An 8,537-nucleotide genomic window follows, 5' to 3' on the forward strand; every position below is an offset into this window, starting at 1 on the left:
TAATGTAAGTGTTTACTATAAATTTCCTCATTAGCACCACTTTCACAGCATTCCATAAATTTTGGCATGCTATGTTTTGGTTTTCATTAATCTCTAAGTATTGTCTAATTTCCCTTGTGATTTTTCTTGATCCATTGGTTGTTTAAAAGTGTATTGTTTAATTTCAATAGTTGTTTGTTTGTTTTTTAATTTTTTAGTTTTTCTTCAGTTACTGACTTCTAACTTCTACCCATTGTGGTCTGAAAAGATACTTTATATGATACCTATCTTTTAAAAATCTATTGAGACTGAATTTGTGGCCTAACTTATGGTCTATCCTGGGAAATATCTCATGTACACTTGAGAAGAGTGTGTATGCTGCTGTTGGGTACAGTGTTTTGTACATGTCTGTTATTGAGTGTTCTGTATATGTCCCTCGTTGACCTATTATGTTAAGTGTCTGTTTATTACTTCTGTCTGTTTTATATATCATTGTGATAATAGATGTCGAAGTCTCCAGTTATTACTGTAGAACTATCTCATTTCTCCTTTCAGTTCCATCAGTTCTTACTTCATGTATTTTGATGGTCTTTCATTAGGTACACAAATGTTTATAACTGTTATATCTGTTGGCTGTATTAGAACTTCTTAAAATATTTAACCTCATTCTTTGATTTGTGAACTTTTTCAAATTAAAGTCTACTTTGTCCAATATTATATATCCACCCAAGCTGTCTTTGGCTGCTATTGCATAAAATATCTTTTTCCACCCATTCACTTTGCTTTCAGCCTATTTGTGCCTTTGGACCTAAAGTGATTCTCTTGTAGATAACTTGTAGTTGGATCATATGTTTTTATCCTTTTTGCTAATCTCTGTCTTTTGATTGGAGAGTTTAATCCATTTACATTTAAAATAATTACTGATATGGAGAGATTTCTTTCTGTCATTTTGCTATTTGTTTTCTAAATGCCTTTTAGCTTTTTTATCCCTCATTTCCTGCATTACTTTCTTCCTTTGTATTTAGTTGATCTTTTTGTAATGAAATGTTTAAATTCCTTTCTCACTTTATTTTGTGTATATTCTATTTTCTTTATGGTTACCATGGGAATTACATTTAATTACCTAAAGTTATAACACTATAATTTGTACTTACATTAGCCTAACTTCAATAACATACAAAAACTCTGCTCCTTTACATTTCCATCTCCACCCCTTTCAGCTGCTGATGTCATAAAATTACATCTTTGTACATAGTGAGCTCCAAAACATAAACTACTAATTCTTTAAAATGCATTAGTCTCAATGTAGAAAGCAGGATTTGCGGTTATAAACCAAAATCACAATAATACTAGCTTTTAGACTACTTATCTTTCTTTAAATGTATTAGTCTCTTGAGTCATATAGAAAACAAAAATTGTATTTATAAACCATTATTGCAATAATACTAGCTTTTATAATTTTTCATGTATTTACCCTCATTGAAATCTTTATTTTTCCACATCTTTGATTACTGTTATAGCTTTGGGTGTCCTTTCATTTCACCTTACAGGACTCCCTTGAGCATTTCTTGCAGGGCAAGTCCAGTGGTAACAAGTTCCCTAGGCTTTAGTTTATTATGGAATGGCTTAATTTCTTTCTCACTTTTGAAGGGACAACTTTGCCCAATATAGGATTCTTAGTTAACAAGATTTTTCTTTAGCACTTCATTCAGTAATATCAGCCTAATGCCTTCTGATGAAAAATCTGCTGATAATCTTGAGTATCCTTGTATGTGGTTATTTGCTTCTGTCCTGCTGCTTGGCTTTTGAAAGTTTGATTATAATATGTTTTGCTGTCGATCTCTGAGTTTATCTTATTTGGAGTTTGTCGTGTCTCTTGGATGTTTATATTCATATCTTTCATTAAGTTTGAGAGGTTCACAGCCATTATTTATTCAAATATTCTCTCTGCTCCTTTCTTTCTTATCCTTTTGGGACTCTCATAATGTAACAGAACCCCTGGGCTTCTCCGATTGAAACAGAACCCACGGACTGTTTAGTTAGGGGCCCAACTGCCCGCTGCCAGAATTATAACTCTCAATACCAGAGTTTGGTGAAAAGAAAAAGAATTGTTTATTTGCACATAGTTCTGCCTCCCCCTCCCAGACCTGGCCAGTCTTAGGAAAGTCAGAAACACCGTTTCCCTACTTCCTAGGCACAGTTCAGCTTTACCAGTAGCTGCCAATCACTCAGTTCTGATTGGGGAGGTCCTTTCTGTGCTGTGGTGCCCTCCAGCTCTCAATGCAGAACCGCCTGGATTCTCAGCCTCCTTGCAAACTGCCTTCTTCCTGTAAACTGCATGGATCTCCTCTCCTTCTCAACACCGCATGGCAAGAGCTTCTTCTTTAAGCAGCCTGGAGACCCCTTATCCTCCAAGCCACATGGAGGGAGCACACCAGAGCCAGAGCCAGAGCCAGCCTCTTAAAGCAGCCTGGAGACCCCTGCTCCTCCAATCCACATGGAGGGAGCACACAAGAGAGAGCCAGAGCCAGAGAGCGAGCTAAAATGTCAGCAGCTGCTTATATCTCCCTGATTGCGTCCCCTGACGCAGTGGGTGTTGCAAGCAGTTCTGACCAGTCACAGAACCCTAGGCAGGCTCTGTAGGCTCCTTCCGTACCAGCCCACAGTCCAAGATCCCTCCCATCTTCCTGAGCCTTGGAAGTAAAGCGGATCTTTGTGCAACAATGTTTCCAGCCACTAGCCCCAGGCATGCAAGGGCATCCTGAAAGCTGCTTCCTTTTCCCTATCTCCCAGCCGCAAACTCTGGGGTTTGTTTTTGGACTCCCCTGTTTCTATAACAATAATGTGTACGTTGGCCTACTTGATGGTATCCCACAGGTCTCTAAGGTTCTATGCATTTCAACCTTTTTTCTTTTTGTTTCTCAGGCTCAATAGTTTCCATTGTTCTTTCTTCAAGTTTGCTGATATTTTTCTTTTGCCTGCTCACATCTGCTGTTGAACCCCTCTAGTGAATTTTTTACTTCAGTTATTGTATTTTCCAGCTCCAAAATTTCTCTTTGATTTCTCTTTAGGTTCTTTGTCTTTATTGATATTTCCATTTTGTCCTTATATTGTTTTCTTGCTTTTATTCCACATCTTCCTCCCATTCTTTAAAACAACTATTTTAAGATCTTTGTCTAATATTTCTGCTATCAGATCATTTTTAGGGACAGTTTTTATTGATTTTTTTGAATATGCCAAACTTTCCTGTTTCTTTCTATACCTTGTGATTTTTTTGTTGTTGTTCAAAACTGAACATTTGAATTTAATAATATGATTACTCTGGAAATCTGATTCTCCTTCTTTCCAGGGTTTGCTCATGTATATGTGTGGCAGGGGTTGGGGGCTTTCTCTGTGCCAAGGGTCAGACTTAGGTATAAACCCAAGGTCTTCTTGGGTCTCTTCTGAGCCTTTTCCTGGGCACACCCAGTCACTTTCTAATATTCCCCATATATGCTGTTCTCTTTTAATGTCCTAGTCTTTAATGTCTAACTATCAAAAAAGAAAAATGAAGGGGGTAAAAAAAAAAGGGATCACAGACCTTTAAATCTCCTGGTGTCACTTCAGCCAGATGGGGCAGGACTTGCATTAATGGAGGGTGGTGCAACAACCATGGTTGCCTGCCTCATTGTCTTCACATCTGTGATCAGAAGCAGCAATCAGTGATCAGAGCACAGATCACTGATATTTGGAGGACAGCGTTCTTTTTGCCCACCCTGGCTCCTGCAAGCTGTATGCAAGCTGCTCCAGGAACATATGTACAGCTGCCTGCCTTATGGCTGGGGGTGGGGAATGGGTTGCTGCTACAGTGCTAAGAGCTGAAATTGACCCAAGTTGACTGTCCCCTGGAAGTTGCAAGCCTTCAATAAACTGTCCAGGGTTCCAAAATGATTACATCAGACAGATTCTGTCAATGCAATTATTGTCTAGAAGGGAGACAGACAGATCCTTAGCGCTTCCTACTCAACCATCTTCCCAGAATCCTCTAGGATTTTTAATATAAATTTTATTTTAGAGCAGTTATAGGTTCACAGCAAAAATAAATGAAGGGTACAAAGATTCTCCATATACTCCTGCCTCCATACATGCATAGCCTCCCCCATTATCAACAGAAAAACGCCTCAGGGACTTTAAACTACCATTAGTAAAATCATGTGTAAGAAAAGATTGTTTTTTAGAAAAGATCAAAAGTCATATTGGATCATTTCAATGCTCTGCACAGCAGACAAGTCCAGCAGGCAAGTCTGGCCCTTTTAAGACCAGCATTTGTATTACCACCGGGTGGTCTCAGTACCTAAGAGGGCAGAAACACTCATGGTTTCTTCTCTGCGTAAATGAAAAATGCAGGAATAACAGCAATCCTGCCTTTCCAAAGTCATTTTGCCACTTTTTGTCAGTGGCCATAACTTTTTCCTAGTCATCCAGTAATCGTTTTTCACAATGACTTATTCTACTTGAAGCCTCTTTATGAACACAGTTGCCAAATTCTAGAGATTCTGTCACTGCAACACCTTATCATTTCAATGCTCTCTCCCACTACTCTAATTCACCCTTGTATTATATGTGGACTTGGGTCTGTTATAACAGTCTCCTAAACAACTTCCCCCCACCCGCCCCCTGCCAGACACTCCTGGCTCCCATCACATGGTTACTCAATGTATCAACCTAAAGCACCGCTTTAATTATCTCAGACTTCTGCTCAAAAAGAGGAAAGCTTCCAAAGTCAAACCCTAGGAATTGGCTGGGGTTCCTGAGGTGCTTTCTCAAAGTATGAGATCTTAGTTCTAGAGTACTTATTTTATGTGTTTGGATGCCATTTCATCAAAGTAGTGCTTTCTGAGGAACTATCATATGCAAGAGTTCTGTTTTATGACAATCTATAAGAAGAAAATAGTAATAGTCTAGAATTCTCCTGTTTTCCCCACCAAAAAAGAAAAAAGAAAAAGCTTTTTCTTTAAGTTGTTTTCTTGCGCCACCTGGTGTTAAAACTAAACAGCAGCTTTAGAGGAAAAGCAAGAACCTACAATAAATGTTTTATCCCAATTTAAGGATTTTTAGTGCGTGCTAGAAAGGAATCTTGGAGAACAGCTGCCTCATTTTATAGATTGGTACTTTACACAGGATTTAGTGGCAGAACTGTATCTAGATTTCTTGAATCCCAGGCTCCTCAATATTCCAGCACATCTCTATAGCCCCTTAAGTAAGACTCCCAAAGAATTGGGCCAGAGTGATCATACCACCTTTGGAAGAAACAAACATGGATACAAACACTTATGATCTCTTATTATAAGCCAATTATTATGCCAAATACACTTACAAACATCTCATCATTCTTCACAAGTAACTAGTTCTTATTTCTGTTTTACAAATTGCCAAGATTCAGACAAGTTAGGTAACTCATTAAAATTACAGTGTATTATCTGTTCACAATTATTCATTCCTTCCCTGTCCTTGCTATCCTTCTGGTATAGGCCAGATATATACTGCCTGACTTTGGGCTTGGCTAAGTCGGCTTTCTTTGGTTAATGAAATGTGGATGCACTTGGTATGCTCACCATGTGAGCAAAGCTTTGAATTTCGTGGTTTGATTAGGTGCACTTCCTCCTAACCTCCTCCGCGAGAACAACATGCCTTAGAGAGTGGTGGTTCTTTCAACCCTGGGTCCTGAAATGAGATGACACATGGATCTGAGCTGAAGGCAGCTAAGCTGAGCCCATCAGAGTTACACCTGACCCGCAGTTAACCTACAACCCTCCTGCATGTGAGCAAAAAATGAGTAGTTTTTAAACCATTGAGATTTGGGGGTAGTTTGTTGCTCTGGCAAAAGTTGATATACAGGTTTTGAACAAAAGGCTGTCTCCAAAATCTCTCTGGCACCTCGCTGTGAAAAAGAACCTTGATCCCAGGATGATGTCTAATTTAACTAACTGGGGAACCTATGTGTTAGGTCTTAAGTTGTGGACCATCTCACTTCCTTCAAATCTTTGCTAAATTCAACTCTCTCGCTGACACTTATCTTGAGCATCCACTTTAGTTATGCGGCCTGATTCTCGGCTCCACCTCCTCAAGTACTTTTTATTTCTTTTACCTTGATTTACTTTTTTCTCTTTTTAAAAGTATTTGCTTTCCAATAACCAGTTAACTTAATTATAATGCATATGTATAGTTTAAATGTCTCCCCAGCTGAGTTTTAAGAAGGATGATTTTTTTGTCTGTTTTGTGTACTTTCATCCCTAAAACAGTGCCTGGCACATAGTAGGTGCTAAAAAGTTTTTGTTAAATGAATGAATGAAAATATGAAAACACTTCTGAAAAGAACAGTAGCTGTTGTATTTTGATAACACGACCAGTAGAGGTCATAGATGAGTTCTTTAAGTAAGTTGGAACTGCAACTATTTTTATATCTGTGTGAATACAAGGATATACTCGCTCTGGATGTCTCAGGATTAGTGTGGATGGCCATTTGATCAATTTAATGGTGGCAGTTGGCATAGAGCATGAGAACTGCTGAAAGATAAAAATTGATGATGGCTCAGTTTGTTTCTCCTCCATATATGACCTAGTCTTGGGAGCAAAGCCAGAAAAAAAGCAGATCGAAATAGAAAACAGGATACAAGATGCGGCAAAAATTATTGGCTTTTATGTTGTATCCGCTTCTATAAATTGATAAATTGCTTATAAATAAAAGTTGAAGTCAAACACCCAGAAAAGATAGTAAATGCCTATGTTTAACTGCAAAACTCTTTGCCTGGATTAACAGCACAGCCTTCCAAAAGTGTGTGTGCGTTTGTGTGCAGATACAGTCTATTACTATTAGAACTCTTAACTGACTTTCTTCTCTCCTCTTTTGTAACAAAAAATGGCAAACCAAGAATCACAAGCCACGATTCTGCTTGAAGGATGGTTTATTCGCCCTGGCTCAACAGCTCATGACTAAGTGCCATAGTATACAGCTACATGGGGGGTGTAAAGGAATGCTGACACTGGGTTGGAAGCAAGTAGTGTAGATTGAATGTTGATTTTGATTGATTAGTTCAAGCATAAAACTTGAGAAGACAATAAATTTAATTTTATTGATTGCCTCCCACATATCAGGCACTATGATAAGTACTTTTACATATTACCTCACTTACTCCCTGAAGTGAACAGTATCAAAGAAAACATCTAGAACTTGGTAGAAGCTCAATAATCACTGAATAACTGAATGAGTAATTATTGGGAAGAAGATCTATTTATTTTGTTTTGGTTTGTTTGAGAGGGTGGATTTTATTATATTTCCTTGATAGAATTAAATTCAATTCAAACCTGAAATATGGGTACATATATGTTCAGTGTTCATTATTTATTTCATGTATCCATTTACTGGGCACTGAAAAGTATGCATAGAATATGGTTCCAGCCCTGACCAGTGTGGCTTAGTTGGTTGGGCATTGTCCCTCAAAGCAAAAGGTCAGTGGTTCAACTCTGGCCAGTGCATATGCCTGGGTTGCGGGTTCAGTCCTCAGTCAGGACACGTATGAAAGGCAATCGACAAGTGTTGCTCTCCCTCTCTTTCTCCCTCCTTTTCCTTTTCTCTAAAAATAAATAATAAATAAAATATTTTTAAAAAGAATATTGTTCCAGTCATCAGACACAGGCATGGATGGAGAGCCAAGAGGAACGGATGTTAATTCTGGTCCTGCTATGAAATTGACCTTTCCTTAAGATTCTGTACAATGAAAATGATAATTACATAATTCTTACCTTTTATACTTTACAACATGTCATGAAAAAAATCTAGGATACCATATCTGAAATGTTTTAGAGTGATTAAATAGGGAAGTTAAGCAATAATTGGAGGTTTAATACATTTTCTTCTATGATGCCCCTTTGGGGAGGGGGTATGACTGACTCACAAACTCCATCCCGTTACACATGTTACTCTGGCTGTCTTTGTCTAAACGAGTGGATGAACAAAAGTGAACAATAATCAACATCATATACTATCTACACCTGTTCTGTATCCATGGGTAGTATGGATTTCCAGACTGAAGAACTCCATCGTGTTGGAGTATTAGTGATGATGACTTTCTTGAGCTTTGTGTTGTTAACACATTGCATACAGGTGGCAAGAATTCTCATCATTTCTAAAAGGCATTTAAATTCCCCGGTACACAATGTGTTAAATAGCTAGCCAACATAGTTTTATTCTATCATATTATGAGGCTTATAGCCAGATAAGTGCAAGGGTAGATTCTCTTATGTGTTGATATGAAAGAGAATATGCAAATTACTCAAAATATGTTTAGTGTGGAGCATGTTGGGTGGGCAGATGGTGAGGGGCAGACAGTGGAAGAGCTCCGTCTATGAGTTTATGGAGGTTCAGTTTTACTCCAACAGAAGTAAAGTAGAACTTCTTTCTTCCTCTCTCTCTTTTCCTCTTCTACTGCACTTAGAGCTTTAGGTAACCATTAGGCATATAGTATACTCTCTGCAAGCAAAGTCACCACAGATGCCAAATGTGCATGAACAAATTAGAG

Source organism: Furipterus horrens, unplaced genomic scaffold (genome assembly GCF_987537825.1).
Source record: "Furipterus horrens unplaced genomic scaffold, mFurHor1.1.pri manual_scaffold_10, whole genome shotgun sequence".
NCBI classification, from domain to species: domain Eukaryota; kingdom Metazoa; phylum Chordata; class Mammalia; order Chiroptera; family Furipteridae; genus Furipterus; species Furipterus horrens.